We start from the raw sequence: 26,092 nt of genomic DNA, 5'->3' as shown, positions 1-26,092 counted from the left end.
GGACTTAAGATTGTAGTCTGCATGTACCATCTTGCTTTTACTACATTGTTTTCTACCTTTGTAATTTACTGTCTGAAGTATTTTTGGTTTATCATGCCTTTGGCATTTTTCTGTTCGCATTATTCTCCAGCATTAGCGAATACTCCTAGTCATATTGAATTGTTTTGGAATGTCTGAAGATGTCCCACTGAATTAAAAAATATATATTTTGTAATCCCTCTCAATGAGAAAGTTGGGCTATAAATGAAGTTATGGATACATTTTAAATTTGAACTCCTCAGAACTTAAAGAGTAGATTCATACTGTTTAACGACTTGCATCAGTCTCTATGGTGAGATTCTGTCTTGGCATCAGTTGTGCTGTATTTGCTGAAGCCTGAAATACATTTCCCTAGACTGTAAAGGGACTCAGTGCATTTGTAATGCAAACTTCTCACATGATTAAGCACTGGCGGCTGATATTAACATTCAGTCTATCAGGTGATAATCACAGCATTAACATTATTTTCAGAAGGTAGCCATGTTGATCTACAGTAAAACAATTAGATTCAAATCCAGTAGCATGTTAGAGATCAGATTTTGGAGAAGGCACAGGGAGAAAGACTGATGATTTTAAATACCTTTGTTTTGGAAACAATGATAGAAAAAAGGGATTTGGGGTCCCCTTGGCAACTAGCTGGGGAGTTTACCCAGTGCAGGGAAAGGCCCCCAACTAGATGAGACATTGGAGTTCTTAGACTGAAGGAACAATCCTAAACAGGCCTATTCAGAAGTAACTCCTAGTTTATTCAATGGGGTTTACTCCTAGGAAAGTGTTCTTAGGTAGCTATTTGAATATCCAGTCTGTTTATTACGAACGGCAGTTGTAAGATCTCCTCTTGTTTGATCGTGGCACCAGTTGATGGAAGCAGACATTAAATCTTTTCCATATGCCCTTTTTCTCAAGATTTAGACCCTGCTCAAATGCAGTCTTCCTACCCTTTATGTTTTCTCTATTGAAGCACCTAGTACCTCCAAAGGACAGTAATGCTTCTATTTACTGGATTTGTCATATCCTGAACAATTTAATCGCCACAATGTCCCCATTTGTTTAACTAGCATAAGGCTGATGTTGCCACTTCAACGCTCAACACACTGCTGTTTGTGAAATTGCATAATAGAGTTCCTTTTCCATTGAGAAGCAGTTTGTTTCTGGAGCGCAGCCAGCACAGGATTATATTTTTATGTCCCCCTTCCCCTTGCAATAGTCTGTTTATGCAGGTGTTAGCACATGAACCTGACCCTTGAGTGTGTTCTAGAGAGGCTGTCAGTACTACAGCAGAAAGTCCTCAGCTCTTCCTCAGCTGCTGAAGGGAAGACAAGCAACCTCAGATTCTGACAGCCAGAGACCTGCTCCTTCCCTCACAAGAACTTCTAAGTGGGCTACAGCATGTTTCCTAGCAACACCTGGTCTGTTTTTAACATACCAATAGCAAGGCTGCTATGGCCTCCACGCTACTGCCTGCTTTAAATATTTGTACAGAATGACCTGTCGTTAAGGGTGTGTGTGTGTGTGTGTATATATATATATATATATATATATATATATATATATATATATATATATATATATATATATATATATATATATATATATATAGTATATATTTTAAAAACTGTTGTAAGTTCTACTGTTGTAAATAACTTGCGGTCTTTTCTCTTGATACCGAGTTTAACGCCAACTTAGTATGTGGATGAAATCTGAGACTCATCCTGCTCCTTTTTAGATTAACCTTTGCCATTACATCAGTAAAAGAGTGATGACTCATGTAACTGGATATAATAGGCATCAGATAACCCTTCCTCCTTTGTTTTTATAATCTGTTTCAATCTGCAAGGGAAGAGTGAAGAAACTTGGAACATATTAACAAGTAAGCAGCCAAATCCTAAACAGGTTTACATAGTAGAAAGCTGCACTGAAATCAGTTGGATTTGGTACCTTTTACGCATTACATCAAAGATGTGTGTGTGTATTGGGGGGGGGAGCGGTTTAAGGTATTGTGTCACTCTGCCTACCCCAGTATGTTGCCTTCTTCCATGCTGCTGGCAGCCAGGCCTCGGAAAGCTGGGTGAGAGCCACTTTTCTGCAGAGACACCTCTTGTAGCGCTGCTGTAAAACATGCCCATTCTCTATTGGTTTCCCATCAGGGAAAAGGCTTTAGGAAGGGAGTCTGAGATCAGTGATAGGCAATGGAGAGCGGGGAATCCCTCTGTGTATTTTTTTAATCACCCTAAGAAATTGTACAATAAAACTGGATAAGATCCAGCAAACTGGCAGAACGGAATGATGAAGGAGCTGGAATATCTTCCCTAGGAGGATGGGCCAAAGAGTTTGGGGCTTGAAAAATAACATCTATTGATATGGAAGGTAACAGAGGACTATAAACCCATGCATGATGTGGACAAAATGGATAGAGAACTGTTTGCTCTGTCCCCCATAATACTATAATTCAAGAGAGCCCAGTAAAATGAACCGGCAATGGATGTAGGACAAATGAAAGGAAGTACTTATTCACAGTGTCATCATGAGATGCTAATAATGTTTGGCCAGTAACTGAGGGCTTTAAAAAAGGATTAAACCCATGGAGAACAGGTCTGTCAACTGCTGTTAACCACAATACGTCTATGGGAAATCCATGTTCAGAGATTGTGCAACTTTGAATATTAGTTGCTGGGCAGACAACAACAGGAGCTTCATATCTTGCATTTCACTCTTCTGCATCATTAGTCAATATGAGATGAGATGAAGGATCCTGGACTAGGTGGACTTTCATATGATCCATCAAGGTGGCTGTTACCTTTTCTGTGCTCATTGCTCATCCAGCTTCTTAGTGGTTTATTTCTGCCTGATTTGTTTCTGCCTTTCCCGTCTGCTCCCCATATTAGTTATGTTAAGAGGAAAGAAGAGTTAAGGTAACTGAGATGACAACAACTCAACACGTCTCAGAATATGTGCCCTTGTACTTAATATGCTCCTCTAATAAAGGAAAAACTTTCTGAGCAAGGTTCTGGGAAATAGTACATTTGCTGTTGATCTTATTCTTCCCAAAGAGAAGTTTAAACTTGTTTAGATGTGGAGATTAATGGCCACAAAGTAGGAATTTTATCATTGCTACATGGATTGCCAGCACTGGCATATTTTTATGAACACTTGCCAAATGGAAGCATTCTTGCCCTGGTCATATTTTTCTTTACAGTGTTTATTTGCTTAGAACTACTTGAAGAGTTACTCATTTCTTCTGCTTTGTGCAGATTCTGTGAGGCTGTTGACCCTCAGTCTGTGTAAAGATTACAAGTGGAGGAGTCAGCTTTGTTTACCTTTCTTTCTTTGATCTATGTTCTATTATTGTATGACTTTATTTAGGGATGTAGATTGTCACTTGCGTGTGGCATTACTTTCAGTGTGCCCATTCTAATAGGGTAAATTATCATTAAACAGGTCAGCTGGTCGAAGTAAAAGAAGAGGTACATTTGACACAGACAAAACTGTTGTAACATAGGTTTGTAGTCAGAAAAATATTTTTGCTAACAAAGTTATACCTCTGAATAGACAGATTTTGTCTTCTGTGTTACCAGCTTAACATGTTACTGTTAGCATAAACAAGAGAGGTTATCATAAATTCATTAAAGTGTTCACCCTGAAAAAATTATGATTAATTTTATTTAGTAAAAAATCGCAATAAGAATTTTATTTTTACATCCCAATGGAACCTGCAAGAGGATCAGGATGCCATTTTCCTGACAAGGCAGGAAAGTATTAAGTATTAAATTCTGTGGTTTTATCATAGAGTTTCTGGTGATTCCTAGAGAAGCATGACATCAGCCAGTGGCATCCCACTATAGTCCTGCTCCCCTATGATTCCCATCGCGAAGCCATGCCTAACAACTTTAATACCACTGCAGCTGGTCTAATCTATGCTGTATTCCACTGAAGAAGTTCTTAAGGAGCTCTATCACAACTGCTAGTTTTTGGGGGGATTAGATGAGATGAGGACCCAATAGGACCCAATGAGATGAGGACCCAACTAGTTGTGAATAGTTTCTTCACAACTAGAATCCTATATGTGCTTTAGAACTTTTTATTCTGGCCTAGTTTGTTGTTGTTAGGTGCAAAGTTGTGTCCGACCCATAGCGACCCCATGGACAGTGATCCTCCAGGCCTTCCTGTCCTCTACCATTCCTCAAAGTCCATTTAAGTTTGCACCAACTGCTTCAGTGACCCCATCCAACCACCTCATTTTCTGTCGTCCCCTTCTTCTTTTGCCCTCAATCGCTCCCAGCATTAGGCTGTTCTCCAGGGAGTCCTTCCTTCTCATGAGGTAGCCAAAGTATTTTGAGTTTCATCTTCAGGATCTGGCCTTCTAAGGAGCAGTCAGGGCTGATCTCCTCTAGGAATGACTGGTTTGTTCACCTTTCAGTCCAAGGGACTCGCAAGAGTCTTCTCCAGCACCAGAGTTCAAAAGGCCTAGTTTAGCGTAAGCCAATTTCAAAGTGCCTGCCATTGCAGTCTGATAGTCTGTGCTTGATCACCAGATTAGAGATCGTCATTTCTGACAATTACTTCTTTTGTCGCTGGCTTAAGGGGAGTATGTACCTAAGTAAGTAAACACTGTCTATATTTCAAGAGTAGACACTGTGGAACCAGAAATAAGTAGTTTTTGAGGAAATAAGTAGTTTTTTATTCATGTTTTTTGTCGTTAGCCTGACAATGAAGACTCTCTTAAAGGACAGATTTCCTGTGTAGAAGAAAAGCTGATATGTGACTCAAGCCAGTGTTACTGCTGGAAATATAACTGAGCAACAAAGGTACAGAACTTGTGGGCCATTTCTGCATGGAGGGGTAAAATGCAAGTGGCTTCCTGCTTACAAACAGCGGATGGTTAATCTTGCATTGGCAGCTCTCCTCACAGGGAGACTAATCTCGCATTTTCCCTTTGTCCAGTCACAGCTTTTTGCCTCCTGATGAGGCTGCAAGGGAAAGCAAAACTAACTTCTCCTCTGCTTCTTGGTTTGTCAATCACAACACAGCAGTTCTCTCATGGACTGAAACTTTCTTCCCACCCAGCCCCGAAATTATTATTTTTTTAAAAAGGCACTTCCATGTTGCTATGTGGTAATGCCACAACACAGATGTATTTTTAATAGAAATCAACATTGCCCCGTTGCCACGGAGATATGGCAGAATGATACGGCATCCCTCCCCCTTTTTTTGAATTCATGTCCTTTTTCACTGTTTCTGTCTGTGTGGATTTCTGAGACACTGAACATGATAACTGAAGCTCAAAAAGACATGTTGTGCTAATAATTGGCTTTAAAATGGTGCTCAGACCCCTGTATGATTGGGAGAAGGTAGCCAGATCACACACCCCCTTCCCAGCTCACTTCCAACCTCTAGAAAATGCAAACAAGGCTGTTTTTGCCTGCCCCAGTTGTGAGAAGGCTGCACAGGTAACTGAAGCCCCAAAAGACCTTTTGTGCTAATGGTTGTCTTTAAAACAAGGTGCTCAGACCCCTGTATGATCAGGATAAGGCAGCCCAATCACCCGCACCCCCTTTTCCAGCTCATTCCCTAACTGCAGAAAACAGAAAATGGGTTCTGTTTTGCCTGCCTGATCCCTAAAAGATCATGGCCACTTTAAAGAAGATTTTATTTCACCTTTGACAATTCAGGTTTGTGGTCATGCTGTGATATGGACTACACCATTAAAAACAATTACTTGGAGCAGGAAATGGAGAGGGGAGGGCGGGTGAGAGGTCAGGACAAGCTGCTGAGACTCGTGCATTTTCCCCTCCATATGGTCTTATCCCTGGTTGCTCACCAGTGGTTTACGCAATTTAGGGTGGTAAATCCAGTTTTCTGGATGCCTGAAATCATGAGTTAAAAATGGCCAAATAATGACCTGGCTTTTGGACAGCCTCGGGATGTGGATGACGTCATCTGGAGGGGCCTCTATATGCCGCCAGCATGCAAAGGCTGTCCAGGAACATTTTCCCAGTTCAGAAATGGCGTGCTGTTCCAAATGTTCATTACAAGAAAAGAAAGCAGGATGGTGTTCGTATCATTACACGTTATAGCCTTCATCCTGTTTCAGCTAATTTATCTAGCTGTGGTTTTTAGTTTTTCAGTCTGTCAGTTTGGTCCTCCATTAGATTATAGAAGCATTTCTTGTTACAAATGGCACAAACAGATGCTGAATGTGGATTCTTTTCCACCTTTAGAGTTCTGTATAAAGCCTGATTTGTTTTAACAGTTGTACAGCAATACAGTCTTATTAGGCAAACTTCAATGAAAGGTTGTACAAAGTAGTTTTGAAGAAATGTGACTTGTTTAATCCACTGTTTTCTTGATTATTTTGTGTCACTATTATATTTAGTATTCAATTCCACAAGCACATTTCCTGGTACAACCATTTTTTCTCCAACTCTTTGTGATGTAATTTTTTGGTAGCTGTAACCTTCACCCGAAGGATGTCCTTGTGAAATTTCAGGCAGATAAGAGAAAGTTTCTTGATTTATGGAAAGTTAAGTTTTTTCCTTGTAAAGCTGGCACAGGAATGTACAATAATATTGGTGCATGAGTTTTTAATTTTGTCTTGCTGGGATTGTCATGGGAACAAGCTGGGACAGTGAGTTTTTTGTTAACAACAAAGGCAAGGAGAACAAAATTGTCCCTTCCCTACGTTGCTTTGATATACTTGGTACATTTCAGCATTTTTCTTACAGCCCACCTGTTCTTACAGTATTGAAACCAGACTGGAAAAAATTGCTTCAGACACCCAACTGGAAGGTGAGGTGGAAACATGGAAAGTTTAGCTCCCTGTACTTCCACATACCATTTTAATTTTTAAAAGAGTAATCCAATCACCAATGCTTCATATATGCAAATAAATGTTTTCATATTAGATTCCCCTGTTGCTGCTTTTAGTAAAATCAAAGGTCCCCAGTTATAAAATCTCATACACAGAGATGTCTAATAGTTTCTTCACAACTGATCTTGCATATCTTCTGTAGAATCTGTAAATCTGGCATGTTTCCCGTCACTGGGATAGAGGAACTTCCTAAGCATCTGCTTCTATGTCACCTGCCAGTTTACACTCCTGCGTTTCAGCATGTTCAAGTAGCATGATTGCCTCTAAAACTATAAGACAAGCCTATGACAGGGGCAATCAAATTGTGGCTCTTGAGATGTCCATGGACTACAATCACCATGAGTCCCTGTCAGCACCCATGCTGACATGGGCTCATAGTAACTGTAGTCCATGGACATCTGGAGAGCCACAGTTTGGCTACCCCTGACCTATGAGAATAGAAGTGCTTTCACAGGAAGCATCTATGCTTATATAAAATTGAGTCTTCCACGGTGTGGTTTGCTTTCAGTTGAGACCTTGGTCATATTTTAATAAATATTTTTGGTTGACAGAAACACTGTGTACAGTAATATCAGGACAATCCTGTTCAGTGGTAGGATTCTCCTATCAGTCATGTATCTACTGAACCACTGTAGTCTCTTCCCTCTTTGCCCAGAAACAGATTTTGATTCATGATGTTGTACCTGCTCTGCATTCTTTTAAAGAGTTTTGGGTTCTACATCCACATTAATTGCAAAGGGCTTGCAGAGAATTACTTTTGCCCTGGACCAAGTAACTTCATACATCCATTCTGAGGACCAATTCATGCACATATCTAGCAGAAGTGTCACATTTCTTCACATAACAAGCAATGCTTTTTAGTGAGTTGTTGCAAATTCTGCTTCCAGGGATCGTGTAGACCAGTGGTCCCCAACCTTTTTATCACCAGGGACCGATAAACGCTTGACAATTTTACTGAGGCCCGGGGGGGGGGGAAGTGGAGCAAGGCCGCCTGAGCCCCTGCTCCACTTGCTTTCCCACCAGCGCCTCTGACTTCCCGCCGCCCACTGGGGGGCGCTAGCAGCCGGGGAGTAGGAAGAGGAGGAGCTGCGGCCCAGTACTGACTGATCTATGGACCAGGACTGGTCCCCGGACCGGGGATTGGGAACCACTGGTGTAGACAATAACAATTTATAAGAGACTGAGTGAGCCTTTTCATACAGAGGAGGAAAACTCATGTTATAGTGTAAATATATTTACAAGGCTAGCCTTAGAACTGCTTAAAATGAAGACCTTTGTGGATTCTGTTGTCACCTCTAAATACAAAATTCATGAACACATCAACTTTCCATGACATTCAATCGGTGATTTCCAAGTAGCTGTTTTATTACAAAGGCATTTCAAGAATAGACTGGAAGTGAAAGTTGCTGAGTTGCAAGATAATACAACACTAAAAACAATGGAATCCCCAGGGTATTGGTTGCTTATCTCACTACATGTGCTAACCTCATTCATCCCTTATATCTACATTCCTAACAATTCCCCATGAGGGCCAGGCATCTTCTTCATTTGATTTGATTTTTTTCTTATTTTGCGTAATAGAATTGAATAGTGGATTGTAATGTAATTTAGAATGGGAGACTGGAATTTAATACTCTGGTCAGGGGACATAACTCTGCATGGCCAGTCACTTTTGGGGATGCCTCCATGCTTGGGGGGGAGACAGATGGAGCCCAGAGACAAGGTTTTAGCTACTTTGAAATCATCCATTGAATGTCCTGGAAAGTTGATGTGTTCATGAATTTTGCATTTAGAGGTGACAACAGAATCCAAAAAGGTCTTAATTTTGAAGCAGTTCATAGGCTAGCTTCAGTCTCCAAAGGCTTACTCTAAGTCTCCAAACTTGACTTTATTTACTTTACGACATTTCCCCCTCTTCCACAGAGTTGAACCCAAACAAATGATAGGTTGCTATTCCTATAAGGCTCTTCAGTTTGTTAAACATCTTAATCATGCTATGTACTACATTATGCTGACTGTCTACCTATATATGTGAAATTCTTATTCTCATTTCATTGTGTCTGAAGAAGTATGCTGTGCACATGAAAGCTTACACTTTGAATAAAATGTTGTTCTTAAAGGTGCCACAGGACACAACCTGCATGGGAACTGCCAGCAACGTGATTGGTTCTCTCCTATTGCTACTCCTTCCCTACAACCCCAAAGAAAAGAGATCATCCACTGAAGCTCTGTCCCTTGTGTCCTGGTGTTGGCGAGCTGGCAGATCATGATCTACTTTGTCAAACGCTGCCAAGAGGTCAATTAGTATTAGCAGCACGGATCTGCCGTAATCCCGCTGATGGTGGAGGTCATCCATCAGGGCAACCAGTGCTGTCTCAATCCCATGAACAGGCCAGAAAACCAATTGAGTTGGGTCTAGGACTGAAGTTTCTTCCCAGTTGCTGTCAGTTGGTCCACGGTTTTCTTTTTACAGAAAGAAGCAGCTACATATACAGGTGTGAGGATTTCAGATGTTCAGCATGTACCTTTTGTATGAAGAAAAATTTGGTTTGAAGTCTTTTTGAAACTAAATCTCCTTAGCAGTGAATTTAGGCAGTAGGTGGGTATTCTGCAAAGTTGGAGTCATATTCATGTAAATTTTGAACTAATTTAGAATGCTCCCAGTGAAGACTGTGAAAAGGTTTATATTGCTGCACTGAAAATATCTGCTATACATGACTTCACTTTCTGCTCAAAATATGTCCTTAATGCTCTTATCTCTGTATGCCTTCTGGCTTAATGTGAAGAATTTGCCAAAGAAGGAGTGCTTATTTGGGGACAGTAATTATATTTTGGAGGGGATCCTGCATGCTAACTTTTAAAACTGCAAGAGAGGAACTGATTCAAGAGGATAAGAGATTATGGAGTAGGAGAATTAGGATTTGATGAACCTGTTATTGGGCTGGCAGAGACCTCAGTCTTACACACATTTCTGAGGGGATTAGCTCTCCTGGCCTCCTTGAGATTTAACTCATGAACACATGTGTTGAATTGCATCTGTACTTTCAAGAAGAGAAAATATTGTATATCTTCAAAACTTGTTCTCTCTGTATTGACAATACTGTCACAGTACTATCACTGTCTATGGCATTTTTATCCCACCTTTCTTCTAAGAGAACAACATAGTTTCCTTCCCACATTTTATCCTTGCTTACATGCCTTTGAAGTAGGTTTGGCTACAAGAGTAAGTGTAGTGAGGTAGTGAGCTTTCTGACGGAGGATGGATTTTAATTTCTGTCTATCTAGTTCTAGTCCAACATCTGCACTCTGGCTTTGAACTGATTACCATGTTAACGTTTCCTTAGTAAGTCTCAGCTTTCACCTACCAACCTGTTGTGATAAAGAGTTTCTCTTGATGTTTCCATTATTTGAAATGTGACATCATCTGAATCAATGAGTAGATCATTTCAATAAGAGGCGTGGAATAATGAAGAATGTGTCTGTATTGATTTTTCTGGAAATCTTTGTGGAGTTCAGTGTTATTGACCATGACATCCTTCTAGAGAGGCTAGTTGCGTTGGGAGTGGGCTACTATGCCTTGGTGGTTCTGCTTTTGCTTGACTGGCTGATTCAGGAAGGTGGTGCTAAGGGATTGCGGCTTGGCTCCATGGCATTTATGTTATGGTGCATCAAAGTTTTCCATCCAGTTCCCCATGCTGTTTGACATCTACATGAAACTGCTTAGAATCATCAGAGGATTAGGAGCCACCTATTGTGGATGACAGCTCGAATTCTTCTTAACAACTAAGTCTGAGCCTTTGGAAAGTCCTGAACAGGTATCTGGACAAAATAATGGAATGGATAAATAAACTGAAGCTCAGTCCAGAAAAAGACTGAGGTGTTGGTTGATCAATGGCAAAACTGCTAAAGGACTGAGGAGTCAGCATGTCCTGGAGGGAGTGCACTTCCCCTGGAAAACAGTTGGATAGCCAGATCTCTTTTGTGGCATGTAGTGACTTTTAGCAGTTTCAGCTGATACACCAGTTACTGCCATTCCTTGAAAAGAGTGATCTGGCAACCTTAACCCATGCTCTGATTTAATACAGGTTACCATTAGGTTTTTATTTTTTTATAGTGGTATCTATTAGTACTGAAGCGCCTCTTGTGGTGCAGAGTGGTAAGGCAGCAGACATGCCGTCTGAAGCTCTGTCCATGATTGGGAGTTCAATCCCAGCAGCCGGCTCAAGGTTGACTCAGCCTTCTGTCCTTCTGAGGTCGGTAAAATGAGTACCCAGCTTGCTGGGGGATAAACGGTGATGACTGGGGAAGGCACTGGCAAACCACCCTGTATTGAGTCTGCCATGAAAACACTAGAGGGCGTCACCCCAAGGGTCAGACATGACTTGGTGCTTGCACACGGGATACCTTTACCTTTACCTTTATTAGTACTGAACCAGCTACTTTTCAGCACCTTGAAATCTTCCAAGTTTTTTTTTGGGGGGGGGCAGGGGCAGATTGGTTTAAATTAGTGAAACCTTATATATGACTACTGGCACTTTACTGTAATGTGTGCTACATAGTGCTGCTTATGTAAACTGTTCAGAAACCTCAGCTTGTCCAAAATGCTACTGGGGCAGGATATAGGGATTGTATCACCTCTGTGCTGAAAGATATGCACTGGCTGCCCATTTGTTTCCAGGCACAATTCAAAGGCTTGTTCTTCCCTTTAAAACTCTGAATGGCTTGAGGCTAGGGTGCTTGAAGGGCTTCCTCCTCCCATAATGTCAGGTCCACCAGTCTAGACCTTTCTCACAAATTCTGCTCTCTATGCCCTCTGCCTTTAGAGGTGAGATGGATGGCAACCAGAGAGAAGGCTTTTTCGGTCGTGGCATGTCATGTGAAATGCTCTTCCCCTTGAGACTCACCTGGCACCTATGTTGGCTTTGTTCAGGCACCTGGCCAATATATTCTTGTTCACCTAAGCTTTTAATTAAGGGTGGAATTTTATTACACTTTTTAAAGCCTAGAAGTTTTTATTTTAAACTATCTGTAGCCTGTTTTTTTTAATTATCTGTGTTTTTATGCTCAGCTGGCGCTTCTTAATGTTAGATGATAATTTGTATCTTAATTTTTTAGTTTTTTTGTTTTTATTTTGATCTCAGAAGTTGTGACCTTGAGGTGCCAGTTGAAAGATACAAAAGGAGAATTGTGTCTATGGAATAAAGGAGTTGTCTGTTCACCTTTTAGGGGCAGAAGTTTGGGGCCTTGTCAGACAGGTGTCTTGCCTATGAAAATTGCCTTCTTTCAAAACTATTTGATGACTAAGACTGATGGGAGAAGATGGAGTGTCTTTTCTCACTGTCAGTTCAGATTCTTAAGAAATTGAGGTTAAATCTTTGTTTTGTTTAGTATTGAAATTGTAAACCAGTTAATCAAAAGGTGATGAATATCAGGAGTCATAATATATCATCTTGCCACATGGTGCTGCTTGTGTCATTTACAATACATTACTTCCTCTATACACACATACACCATATTGGTAATTATTCCGTAGAGATTTTGCCTATATTAATAGCACTTTAAAACTTCATGACATAAAATGCAGCCTTTGTGACTTTAGTTCTTATAAATAGTTCCAAATATTAGACTGACTTTCACTTCTTGAGGATAATCTTTTGATATCCTTAATGCAGAACAGTGGCAGCAGATATTGCCACTAAGCTCTTTTACAGGCTAAATTGGGATTTCTTTGAAGGGACTTGATGTGAGAACTTCACTTACTGCATTAAATGGAAATGTGAATGATTTCAGGATGGTGTGCTGTTTGACATCAGCTGTCTACCTTGATCTTTAAAGTAGCTGATTTACACTGCAATCCTAAACTGTTGCACTTTTCTGGATTCATTGAAGTCAGTGCCTTTAGAACTGTAGTGCCTGCATTCATTGCAAAGCTCTTATATTGCTGGCAACTGATCTTAGGCAATCTGCTTGATCAGAAAACAAACAAACAGCTACTGTGAACCATATGAGAGCTCCTTTACTAGTGCAGGGACAAAGATACCGAACCAGTTTGCCACTGTGAAATTGGTGGTTGTCAGACAGCTGCCTTGCCCATTTAGAGACAACAAATGTTAATTATACATAATCCTCTTGTAAGGAGTCAGTTGGTCCAACTGCCAATCAGCACTGTTTTTGAGGTCTGTCAGTCTTAGCTGGATGCCAACAATACCAGATTCAACTAATTTAGAGCCTCTGCTTTCTTGAGGCTGCAAAAGACAAAAAGAGAATCAGCTCTTTCCAAGATTCATTAGAGAAATACTTAATATTAATATGGACATGAATACTTGAGTTCATTGTTCAGTTTCAAAATGTAGGAGTTTTACTAATAATTACATTTCTCTAATTGCATTGTGTAGGAAAGTGGCTAGAAACTGGCCGTGTATTCAAAAGGTGTCATGTGTATAAGGCCCATATCACAAAAAGAAAAGAATGAAAACCATAGCTCAGTGAGAGAGGTTCAAGATTCAGTCCTGTGTACCAAAGGTTCAAGATTCAGTCCTGACATCTGCAGCTAAGCTGGAAATGACTTGCATTTGAGACTTGGAAGAGTCCTGCCAGTTGGAGCTTTTGTTATCTCTAAATGTTTTTTCAGGTATCTTGCTTTGATAAATTATATAACAAATGCCTTTGAGACATAAGTGAATACATTTCTCTGTTTTTTTTTGGTCTGAAATGGTAAATATTTGTTTTGTGTCTCAATTCCTTCATATATGTGGGCTCGAAATCCATACAATATCATACAAAATAAAGCTTGTATAGAATCTTTGATAAATTAATATTTAGAGGCCATCTTTTGGAAGACCAACTTTTGTAAAAGTTACAATTTTTTTCCAAAGCAGCCTTACGATCACACATACTTAACACATTCTATTTACCTTCTCTAATTTTTACTTTAGCATTTTTAATTAAAATTATCTTCAGCAGTTTTTTCCTTTTCTTTCCAAAAGGAGATCCTCCTCATACTTTTAACATAACTAACTTTTTTCCAGATAAATAATTTTGACAAAAAGGTGAAGGTTAGTATTGAACTGTACATTGTACATAGTAGCTGTAAATTTGCATTTGTTAATGACTGGAGTACAGATAAATGTTTCAATTTTGTTTACTGTTTTAATTCAAAATTTATTTTAAAAAGCAAGGATTTTGATGTCAACCTACCCTTTCCCTTTTTCTCTTGCTCTCTTGAGACCCAGACAAAGCTGTCTGCTGTTTTGAGTAATTACCAGTAAATTGCCATGACTGTGTTTGCAAATGGGACAGTGCTCCCATACTGTAATTTTCCCATGCATAAGAAGCATCTGCATATTGAAGCATATGTCAGGACACCACATGTCACCACAATTATTCAAAGGTTGAAAATGTAGCAGATATCTTGTCACTTTCATGTCACTACATGCAAAGCGATTAAGTTGCTGTGACACAAAATTCAATGTCATTGATATCCTTGGTGTTGGTGATAATGATGAAACTAGGATGAGCTGTGTTTAAAAGGTTCTAATTTCTGCATGTTGCCCATCCTTCCGTTTGCAGGATATTTTTGACGGCAAAGACAGTTATGCTAAAAGCCATGAAAGATTTCTAATGCAGGGCAGCAGTACAATTTGAAGCTATCGTTTGTCTTATCTTCAGCTGTCCAATTACCTTGTAGTTCATTTTCTGAGTGCCTGCTCTTTCCTCATTGGAGAGCACCACTTGTAAATGAGACCTCCTTTCCCTTTTGTCTAGTGACCCATCAGCCTAACTCTCCTGCAGGCATCTCAGGTTATTCCCATGGGGGGGGGGGAGAAGGTAGATACGTTATCAGATTATATGATTTTGTTGACATAACAGTCACACAGATGGTACAACGGACAATCAGCACTGTTTATGAGGCCTGTCAGTTTGAGTTGGATGCATAGCAACAACACGTTAGCTAATTTAGATCCTCTGCTATGTCAGTATTTGTGCAGAAGTGAGTATCCTTCTGGATGTATCTATGTAGTTTCAATGGCAAACTGAGTGCTGGGAGCCATTATCAGCAACTCCTTTCTTTAGTGCAAATAAACTGATATTGCTATGATTTTTTTCCAGTATGCAATTCCAGCTTAATTTGAGCTCCTGCACCTGTTCCTTTAGGAACTGTGCAGTGGAGACAAGCAAAAGGCATAGTGAAATAGCATGAAATATTGTTAATATTACTGTAGCATTTCTTGTCTGTAACCCAGCCATTTGTTACACATGCGCTGAACATAGAACCAGCTTGGTCACAAGCACAAACTAAAGCACAAATGCACTATTAAGTCAAAGTGAATTACACTCTAACGTGGAGAATTGGCAAAAAGCCCGTAAGCATTGTCATCAGTGTAGGTTCTTAAATGCTTAATGGACTGAGTGCTTCCTTTCTGTGCTTGTATAGATTTCACATTTAAATGATTCCTTTTTAGTGCTTTCACTTTAAAATTTCCCTTTAAAGAATTTTTCTTCGATACATTTTAACCTTTATTAGATCTCATAAAAAATGTCCGAACAAATCTCAAAGAGTAACACCAATTTTAATTGCTGGCGCAATCTAGCTATCTTTTAGTTCATCGTCTGTCTTGCTCTGCAGCCCCGCAGGCCTGCTGCGGAGAAGTTTTCTAGCTTAAAAACTCCAAAGGTGGTGCTCCACAGATGCACGTGTTTCCCTACTGGCTGTGCCCTCTGACCTGTAGGTGGAGTGCCCCCGTCCCCCGGTTCCTTTTATGCCACCACGAAAGTCAGTCATATTTTCTAGTTGCTCTGTTATCATCAATCTCTTCACCATAAAATGGTCTCGAAGGCCTTATTCAAGGAATGTGGTGAGTGCGTGGTCAAGATGCCACACTCTGACAAACATGACCAGTGCCTTCTCTGTTTAGAAGGGCATAGCATTGCTGCTTATACAGTCTGCCAGCATTTCATACCAAAGGCCCAGTCCAATAGGGCCTCGTGGCTTAAAGCAGTGATATGGGAGAAAGCTCTCTTGGGCTCAGCCCCATTGAAACCAGCCATGGATCCGAAGGCCTCGGTTCCATCCACTTCGAAGACACTGGTGTTCAGACAGCCATCACTTCATTCAGCAGTCTGGATCCCTGAGCCCACTGCCAAGGTGTCGAGGAGACCAGCGTCTACAGTGTCTGAAATTGAGACAGACTCAGACACCTGTCCTACCATTGAAGGAACACAGGTCTATGTCGGAACCACCAGCAAAGAAATCCCAGACATCCAAGTATAGAGGTAAGCAGGATAAATAACAGACATCCGTTGTTTCAGCCCCCTCAGTTCCGAGGGCAGAAAACACCCCTCCACTATGCTCGACTACTGGTATACATTCTGGAGAGGAGGAGGAGATGACTGTGCTCTTGGGTCAGGCTTGACCCCCACTACCTCCTCCTCCTCTCCTCTGGAGATCAATGTCACAGGGCCCCTGCGAGGATTCTCCAGTTTATGCAGGAGAATGGGACCATCCCATCCCTGACAAGGACTTTCAACTGACCTTGGACTTTGCCAAAGGGCCTTTGGTCCTGATGTCCTATGATCATGAGTTCGGATCCTTCTACTAAAGAATATCAAAGCAGGTTGCAGGAAGTCCCAAGACTGCCTTGGAACCATCGCTAGATAATATCTCAGACAACACTGCTGTATCTCCTATTGAAGACTATAATATAGAGAGAAACCAGCTGTTGCTTATGGCAAAGGTCCTCTATCTTGATGTCTTGACTTTGGATACATGGCCTAAGGATAAAATACTTAGTCGATTATACTCTAGTACTCCTTCAGTGGTTGCACTCCTAATAATTCAAGGTTTTGACAATTTCACCACTCTTATTTGGAACCAACCAGCATTGGCACAGGCTGTTCCAAAGAAGATCGATACTTTATACTGGGTAAAACCTGACTTAGCAGAGTACTTGTCTTCCTCTTTCATTATTGAGGACATGCAGAACAGAGGATGGGCCAGCATTCAGTGCCAGTACAGTGAAAGAGCTGACGGCTTGACACCTTAGGCATAAAATCCTACTTTTCAGCAGCTTTAAATTTTAGAATTGGTAACTACCAAGCTGGCTTGACTGCTTACCAGCTTTGCCTATGGGAAAGTTTAACTGAATCCAGATGAAGTGAAGGGTTTGGTTAAAATGATAAAATCAGAGGCAATTAGGATCTCCAAACAGGGCATAAACTCTGGAAGGCACACTGTGGTAATAGCTGCCAGATCTATGGCTTTGGCGATCATTGTTTGCAGACATGCATGTCTCCAAAGTACTTTGCTGCCTCTGGAAACCAGCGCAAAAGTAGAAGACCTTTGTTTAGAAAAAAGCCTCTTTATTCATTCAGATTATGGATGAATTCCTCTTCACGCTGAAAAAGAACACTCTGCTCCTTACTTAAGCTCTTTTCCTCCCCTACCAAGTCAGCAGTTCCACCTGAATCATTACACTCAACACCAGCAGAATTTCCCAGCTCACTTCTGCACCCAGCACCAACAACCAACACCTTACCAGTATCTTTCCAGATACCAGCAGAACTCATTTCAAAGAAGAAAGCAACAGCAACAAAAGCATCAAAGACCCGCAGGTCACAAATAGGGATCAACAATTGGTTCCACAAACATTCTGATTCTTGGATCTGAGCAGTACCAAGTCTCCCCTCTTTAGTGACAGGCTCTGTTGTTTTAGTGCTGCTTGGTTCCACATAACTTCAGACTCCTGGGTCCGTACAGTCGTTTCAGAGGGCTACCTCTTCCAATTGAAATATGTTCCCACCCATTCTAAAGGTACAGTTGCATTGGATAATCTCTTCCCTGAGTTAGTTGCCCAGCTCCGAGACTTATTGTCCAAGGGAGATGGTTCTTGAGGGCTATGATTTGTTTGTCTTTTATTCAAGATTCTTCTTAGTTGACAAGAAAGATGGGGGTTTTTGCTCTATTCTGGAGTTATGTCGGTTGAATAAATTCTTACTGGTCTCGCTTCCCTTAGTGATTGAAGCAATTACTCCAGGTATATTGTTTGCAGTAGTAGATCTCAAAGATGCCTATTTCCACATTGTAATCCACAAATCTTATAGAAAATTCTTACGGTTCTGACAAGGTTCCTGCATATATTAATACACAGTCTTACTTTTTGGGTTGGTCATGGCTCCTTGTGTTTTCACAAAGTGCATAGCAGTCATGGTGGTCATGAGAGTTAAAGGAGCTACAGTTTACCCTTGCCTTGATGACTGGCTCTTTGTGGGTCGATTCCCCAATGATCTCTCTCAGTTCAGGTATGGGTTACCATCTCCTTATACAGGGATTTGGGTTTCATCATCAGTAACTCCAAATCCAGTTTGGTCCCTCAACAGAGAGTGGAATTCATGGCACAATGCTGGATGTCTCTGTAACCAGACCTCTCTGCCTCAATCTCATAGTCATGCTATTTGGAACACGTTCTTCCAGTTCCATCAGAACTGATGGAAACAGGCACACTCCATACAACTACTGTTGGGACTTACGGCCTCCAGAACCGCTGTTACTTCCCATGCACGTTGGCATATGAGGTAACTACAATCTTAGTTTCTGAAGGGTTTTAACCTGTTCACACATGACTCATTCCAATATTTTGTGATCCCTAGACAGGTTCTGAGGTCATTGGACTGATGGCTATATGAGGGGTCCCTACAGGTATATAGTTCTCGGATATATGCTTACCACTGATGCTTCCCTGAAAGGGTGGGGAGCACATTTCGAGGGCAATGAAGCCCAAGGTCATTGGTCCCTATTAAAATCATTCTTCCGTATTAACCTATTTCAATTACGAACAGTTCATTTGGCCTTATCTTCCTTTGGAGATATGTTAGCAGGGAAGAGGATCTTGGTATGCATGGACAATACATTGGCAATGTTTTATCTCAACAAACAAGGGAGCACATAATCTCTTTGGCTGTGCATGGAAGCCCTCAGCATATGGACAGAAATCGTCTGGATTCATGCATATCATCGAGCAATTCACATTGCTGGGGCCCAGAATACAGAAGCAGACAGATTGAGTAGCGTTTTCCCAGCTTGTTACCAATGGGTCCTAAACTCACATCTTTTGATAGAAATCTTAGACACCTGGGCATACCCAGACATAGATCTCTTTTCCAGGGTTTTGTCCACCAAATCCCCGAGGTTTGTTCATTGGAAGGGATAGGCCAGGGATCCCGGGAGGATGCTTTTCAACTGATATAGAATGCGGCATTCTTGTATACCTTCCCTCCTCGCCCACTGTTACCCAGAGTGTTATCCAAGATGGACGCAGAGGGTACTCACACAATTCTCATCATCTTCTATTGGCCTTACCAGCATTGGTTCTCTGTAATACTCAGGTTTTCCAATGTTCTAGCTCACATCTTCCCATCGGACCCAAGCCTCCCCACAATGGAATCCTCGGATCCACCGGATCTGACCCGTCTACACTTAACGGCATGGCTTGTTTGCCCAAGCATGACGGTCTCCCACTAGACATTCCTCACATACCTGAGGGACCGCTTATCGCCCTATGCCCCCCGTAGAGCTTTACGTTCTGCGGGAGAAAATCTATTGGTCGTCCCCGGCCCTAGGGAAGCACGCCTGGCCTCGACCAGGGCCAGGGCCTTCTCGGTCCTGGCCCCTGCCTGGTGGAATGAGCTCCCGGGAGAACTGCGGGCCCTGCGGGACCTTCCATCATTCCGCAGGGCCTGCAAGACGGAGCTCTTCCGCCAGGTTTACGGTTGAGACCAGGCTTAACACCTACGCCCCCCCGGGACCTGAGGATTGGGATTAGACATGAGTACCATCAGTATCCCCTCTCCACTTGCTAAGGGGGAATGGGTAGTTGATTAGCCGCTCTTGCCAGGTAGTCATTAATATTGACATGTTAATTGGTTTTAATGTATTTTATGGGGTTTATACTGTTGTAACCCGCCACGAGCCGCAAGGGAGTGGCGGGAAATAAATTCAATAATAATAATAATAATAATAATAATAATAATAATTTTGTTGCACATTAGGAGAAATTCTACCAGGTATTCCTATAGCCATAAATGGGCCCATTTTGAAACCTGTGCAAGGGGGACTGAGGTTTTTCCCTTCACATGCACCCTCCTTTGTATCCTCTCATACCTTCTGGAATAAGCCAGAGTGGGCCTATCACTGGCATCAGTCTTTACCCACTTGGCAGCCATCACAGCTTATCATTGTCTGGACCTGTTTCCACTGTTGAACTGTTGCATTGTTTATATTGTTTATACTGTTATATTGTTATATGGTTACAACTAATAGTTATTATTATTGTATGGTTATTCACATGTTATAGACTGTTTCATGTACTGTTCTTATGTTCTTATGTAAACCTCCCTGAACCTTCGGGGAGGATGGTATATAAATAAATAAATAAATAAATAAATTGTCAGGTGGATGGGCAATCTGTGTTTATACACAAATTAAGTAAGTTTTTATTGAGGGGTTAGATTAGCCTGCACCCCCCTTGAATACGTCCTTTACCACAATAGTCATTGGACATAGTTCTTTGTGCATTGATGAGAGCCCCGTTTGAACCCTTGGCATCTGTACCCTTGAGTTATCTGTCCATAAAAGTGGCTTTTTTAGTTGTTCTCACTTTGGCCAAGAGGGTTGGGGAATTAGCGGCCCTTAGGATTGACCCACCTTACATGAGAGTATTCCCATCTAACATATTCTTAAACCCCAGCTGGGAGTTCTTATCCAAGATAGTTTCGCAGTTCCACTTGTCTCAGAATATCTCACTCCCTTCCTAAGCTCTCATTGGACGCAGAGAAATCATTACATATATTAGATGTTTGTAGAGCCATTCTTTATTAAGTTGACTGAACTAAAATCTTTAGGCATTCCCAGTCAAGGTTTGTCTGTTACTGGTGCCCTAAGAAGGTTTACTGAGCTTCTGCCCAATCCATTTCATTGGATGGTAGCAGTTATATAGGTTTCATACAGAGAATCGTCTCTCCACTGCCTCTTGGATCTCCGAGTCCGCTCAGGCTGCAGGCCTCTTTGGTGGCCTTCTCCAGGAGGATTCTGAAAGAAGACAACTGTTGTGCTGCAACATGGGACAAAGAGGAGACATTAATTAAGCATTATGCGTTGGTTCTACGTGCCAGAACTGATACACATTTTGGATCAGCAGTTCATTCTCTATTTCATTGAGGGCCTCGAACCCACTGCTATAGGTAGGCTAGTTTGTTATGGTCCCAATGTGGGGTTGCACAGCAAGACAATGAAAACAGAGTTGCTTACCTGTAAAAGTTGTTCATCAATGTCTTGTGTGCAGAAACGTATTCCCTCCCTTCCTATCCCACTGAGAGTCCTCAGTTTGATTTGCTGTGTCAATGAATGATTGGGTTCATGGTAGCTCAAGGAACTAAGGGACAGGGCGGTCCATCTACAGGTCAGGTAGCACAGCAGGCAGGAAAGCCTGTGCATGCATGGTTCAGCTGTGGAGTGCCTCCTTTAGACTTTTTAAGCTAGAAAATCCTCTCTGAGGCAGGCCTGCGCACGGCCAGTCCCAGTGTGTGTCTGCATACAAGACATTGCTGAACAACAGTTACAGGCAAGCAACTCTGTTTTATGCTCATGTGTAAGTGTTGGTCAACAGTCATACTGATCTATCTCCAGCAGTAGGAAGGCACTGATGGAATTTTTACTCTAAACCACCTGATTTATAAGCGCTGCTGTTTTCTTGAGTAGTTATAGCTGATACATAATAACTTACCCACAGGGGATTTGTAAAGAATACAAGCCACAACTTCAGACTACTTTGGGTCTTCAACCACAAATCATCGAGCTAAGTTTAAGGATGTTCTTAGCTGTTGATTCAAATGTAGGCACTTTTAGTAACAGCAGAACATATTTGAAACTTCTAATACATGTTCCAGGAATCTCTATAAATAGGAGACAGGGAAAGCTGAGCTGACAGTGGGTCACAATAGACAATTGCTTTAGAAAGTTATCAGTCAACAGAAAATTTGCTTTGGTTTACATCTGGGAAACAGATGGTGGAACACAAGATTATTTGATTAGGTCTGTTATATGTGTGAGTAGTTAACTCTGCATTTTATTATTTTAAACCCTATGTAATATACTTAACACAATCTAACTGAAGAGATTTATGGCACAGTGACATTAGTCTTTCATTAACAATGAGAAAGTCCCAGAATATATCAAATTGTGCATCTGGCAGTGTATGCTGTGTGACAATATATCAGTATAAATGCTGCCACCTATTGATGTAAGGGGCTAACATTTCTTTGGTCATTTGTTTTTGCAATCTAATCTACTATTATTATATACTTAGTTGCTGCTGTTGAAAATATCTAGCTTAGACTTGCAAATGGGATTGACTGCTGTGTTTATGTGTAAAATATGCTCACATCTTTCTTCAAAAGTTCAACTCGCATTTTGCCAAGATCTAATATATTAAGTCACTTATACTGTGGTCAAGTGGGACATCTGTCTCACTCTAAGCTAGGAACTAATTCAGAAGTTGTGTTCATACTGTGTATGCAGTTTTTGACAAGATCTATGCAAGTTTGTTATTTTGAGCTAATTAATTTTCCCCCAGTTACTGTCATATCAGAAGCTCAGAGGCTTTGTGTGAAGGTTTTAAGGCTGTGAAATACTGAATACCTCCTGATGGAAATGATCCATGGAGACTGCCAGTGTTGTATAGGATTAGACCCAGGTTCAAATCCTTGCTTGCCATTGAAGTCACCATTTTATCCTACACTAGTAATTCTCTTTTCAGCCTGTAATAACTGACAGAGATAGAATTGTGCAAGGAATAACTACATATGACACTCTTTAAGCTCTTAGAAGGAAGGGCAAGATTCCCCACTCCTCTGCATGCAGCCAGCTGGGTGACCTCGGGCCAGTCCCAGTCCTGTTAGTATTCTAACAGAGCTGTGTAAGCCCCACCTACCTTACAGGGTATCTGTTGTGGGGAAAGGATGGTGAAGTGAAAAATAGTGAAAAGCAGAGTATAAAAACCATTTCTTCTTCGAGCTTCATGAGAGTGGCAGGATATAAATCTAAAAATAAATTAAATAAATTTAAAAATGCAGTTAACAAGTTGGGCCTCCAGGGGTATATCAGAATCCACCAACTCCTTGTTTTCTCCACAGTTCAAGGTTATGATCTATAACAGTGGTCCCCAACCCCCAGTCCAGGGACCGGTACCAGTCCGTAGATCAGTTGGTACCGGGCCGCAACTCCTCCTCCTCCTCCTCCTCCTCCCCGGCTGCTGCCTCACGGGGCTGCCCTACCATTCTGCTGCCAGCACTCATTTGGTGTTCTCTGGCGGCCGCCATGGCTAGGGCTCCCCCTTGGCATGGCACTGCGCAGCTGCTGCAGCCAGTGCCTCCCAGCAGGCGGTGGGAAGTCAGGGACACCAGCGGGAGAGCAAGCGGAACAGGGGCTCAGGTGATGGTGGTGACGTCCCTCGACAAAGGACTACCCTCTCCCCCTGGCCTCAGTAAAATTGTCAAATGTTGACCGGTCCCCGGTGATAAAAAAGTTGGGGACCACTGATCTATAAGGCCCTAAATGGCTTGATAGCAAAAAGGGACCTGTCAAATACTGAGTTAATACCAAAAATATATGTGAAACATCTGGGAGTTGTAAAGCTGTGAGTGTGGGGGTATAATTAGAAAATGGCTGTTTCTTAATTTTTTCCAATCAAAAGCAATTTTTAGAGAAATCTGGGGGAAAGCAGCGATTTAAACATTTCTTCTGTGATTGTGTTCTTCCTTTTGTATTTGCTGAATAGAGTGTTAAAAGAAAAGAGTGTCTGTCTTGTTTTTACTGTTTATTTAGATCAGCGGTCCCCAACCTTTTTGCGGTTGAGGACCGCCTCCGGGGGGGGAAGAGCCGGTGGCCCGGGTGCCGCACATGCGCGTTTTCGCCACCAGGGGGCGCAAACGCGCATGCGCGCCAGCTCCACACATGCGTGTTTGTGTCCACCAGAATGCCGGCGGCTGTGCCTGCCTCTTCCCCCCCCCCCCTTGCAGCAAGAAACTAGCCGGGCCGCGAACGAAGCGGCCGCTTTGGCAGCTGCTTCACTCATGGCCTGGTGAGCGTCTCACAGCGGGGAGGGGGGAGGCAGGCGTGGCCACCGCCGGCCCGTTACTGAGGCCTTCGCGGTCCAGTACTGGGCCCCAGACCGAGGGTTGATGACCCCCGATTTAGATAATACATGAATACTAAGAATCTCTACTTGCCATTGTCATACTTAAGGATCTAACCTGTTTCTCAAAAAGAAAAACAACTTTTCCTGATTAATTCACAAAAAGTAAATTTGAGCATCCATTTTATATATGGTATTTTTTATAGAAACAGCATGCTTTTTGTGGAAGACACAATATATTCTTGTTATCAGTGATTGAAGTGAGTACTTAGTGCTGTCACTTCTTCATCACTGAGGAATATTTGCTCTAAGCAATGTAGTTCTGATATTCTTCTGATACTCTCATGGGTGCAGAAGATGTCATAGTCCCTCTGTATGCCACATTGGTCAGACTGCGCCTGGAGTACTGTGTGCAGTTCTGGAAGCTTCACTTCAAAAAGGAAGTGGACAAAATGGAGAGGGTTCAAAGGAAAGCAACAATATGAACTGGGGCTTGGGAACGAAAGGAAAGGCTATGAGGAAAGGCTGAGGGACTGAGGGACTTGAGAATGTTCAATCTGCAGAAGAGGAGGTTGAGAGGGGTCATGAGTGCTGTCTTAAGTATATGAAAGGTTGTCACTTAGAGGAGGGCAGGGAGTGATTCCTGTTGGCAGCAGAGGATAGAACCCACAGTGTAGAATGGTACCATGTGTAGAATGGTACTGGCTAGGTATTGGAAAAATTTTCAGTCAGTAGTTCAGCAGTGGAATTGCCTAAGGAGTAGTGAGCTCCTCTTCACTGGCAGTCTTTAAGTAGTGGTTGGACATGGATGCTTTAGGCTGATCCTGCATTGAGGTTTGTACTTGATGGCCTGTATGGCATCTTCCAACTCTATGATTCTACAAAAAACTAGGGCAAAGCAAAGTAGCACACATTTTGGGAGTTAGGGCACTTATAGTTGGAAAATATATAAAGTCCTACAGCTGGCACGCTCACCCAGTCCAGATTACCACTCTGAAGTAAAATTACCACTCTGAAGCATCTTCCCTACCCGCTTTGCTGTGTGAACTGTCTCTCTGACTCTTGATCTCCAGGATTGGACTCTGGTCTCTGGCTGTTGCAGCCCCCACCCCCCAGCTGCCTTGGCACAACAACCTGGCCAAGTAGGTGTGGCCCAGCAGGGCAGCACACAATAGCTACATGTGTTCTTCTAAACAGAACATGGTGGGTCACAATTGACAAACAAAAGTCCATAAAATATAAAATCAGCCCCATTAAAAACTAATTAAGCCCACCTCAGACAGTGACCAAAGCTCCCCCCCCCCTTCTCACAGTCTTCTAAGGTACCATGGGAAGGCTGCCAAGGTAGCATGATGTTCCACTTAACTCAGGGAGGGGTCCAAATCTTACTCGCCATAGCCTCAACCAAAGACCTGGTGGAAGAGCTCTGTTTTACAGGCCTTATGGAACTGAGACAGTTTTGTCAGGGCCTGCAGCTCACCTGGGAGCTCACTCCACCAGGTCAGGGCCAGGACTGAAAAGGCCCTTACTCAAGTTGAGGCCAGGCATACCTCTCTTGGTCCAGGGATTTACAACAGATTTGTACCCACCGAGCATAAAGCCCAGAGAGAGGCATAAGAAGGTAGGCAGTGCCAAAGATATGCGGGGCCCAGACCATGGATGGTCTTACACCAAAACCCTAAACCTTGTTTGAGCTGCAACTGGCAACCAATGCAGCTGCCTCAGCACAGGCTGGATATGGGCCCTCCAGGATGTTCCATAGAGGACCCTAGCAGCCGCATTTTGAACCAGCTGCAATTTTTGGTTTAGGGACAAGTGCAGGCCCATGTAGAGTGAGTTACAGAAGTACAATCTGAAGGTGACATGGCTGAAGGTGATAGTAGCCTTGACTGGCAGAGATGGAAAAATGCCATGTGTACTACTCCTGTGACCTGAGCCTCCATTGGAAGGGAGACATCCAGGATCACACCCAGATTTCTGGCCAAGGGTAAGATGTTAA

The 26,092-nt window shown here is 42.1% G+C and overlaps 1 protein-coding gene and 1 long non-coding RNA gene across 10 annotated transcripts in view; one reads left to right on the top strand and one right to left on the bottom strand.

Moving 5' to 3' along the window:
• Positions 1-26,092, top strand: part of NAV2 (neuron navigator 2) — a 342,897-nt gene that overhangs the window by 72,099 nt on the left and 244,706 nt on the right. The window lies entirely within an intron of this gene.
• LOC143830117 (uncharacterized) overlaps positions 20,603-26,092 on the bottom strand; it is a 65,652-nt gene continuing 60,162 nt past the window's right edge. For all 3 annotated transcript variants that reach the window (XR_013228354.1, XR_013228353.1, XR_013228355.1), the window contains one exon: positions 20,603-21,012. This is a non-coding gene — a long non-coding RNA (uncharacterized LOC143830117). The remainder of the gene's footprint in view (positions 21,013-26,092) is intronic.

This window comes from Paroedura picta, chromosome 2 (genome assembly GCF_049243985.1).
Source record: "Paroedura picta isolate Pp20150507F chromosome 2, Ppicta_v3.0, whole genome shotgun sequence".
Taxonomy (NCBI): Eukaryota; Metazoa; Chordata; class Lepidosauria; order Squamata; family Gekkonidae; genus Paroedura; species Paroedura picta.
The sequence above is the reverse complement of the archived record's forward strand: the minus strand, read 5'-3'. Positions and strand labels throughout refer to the sequence as shown.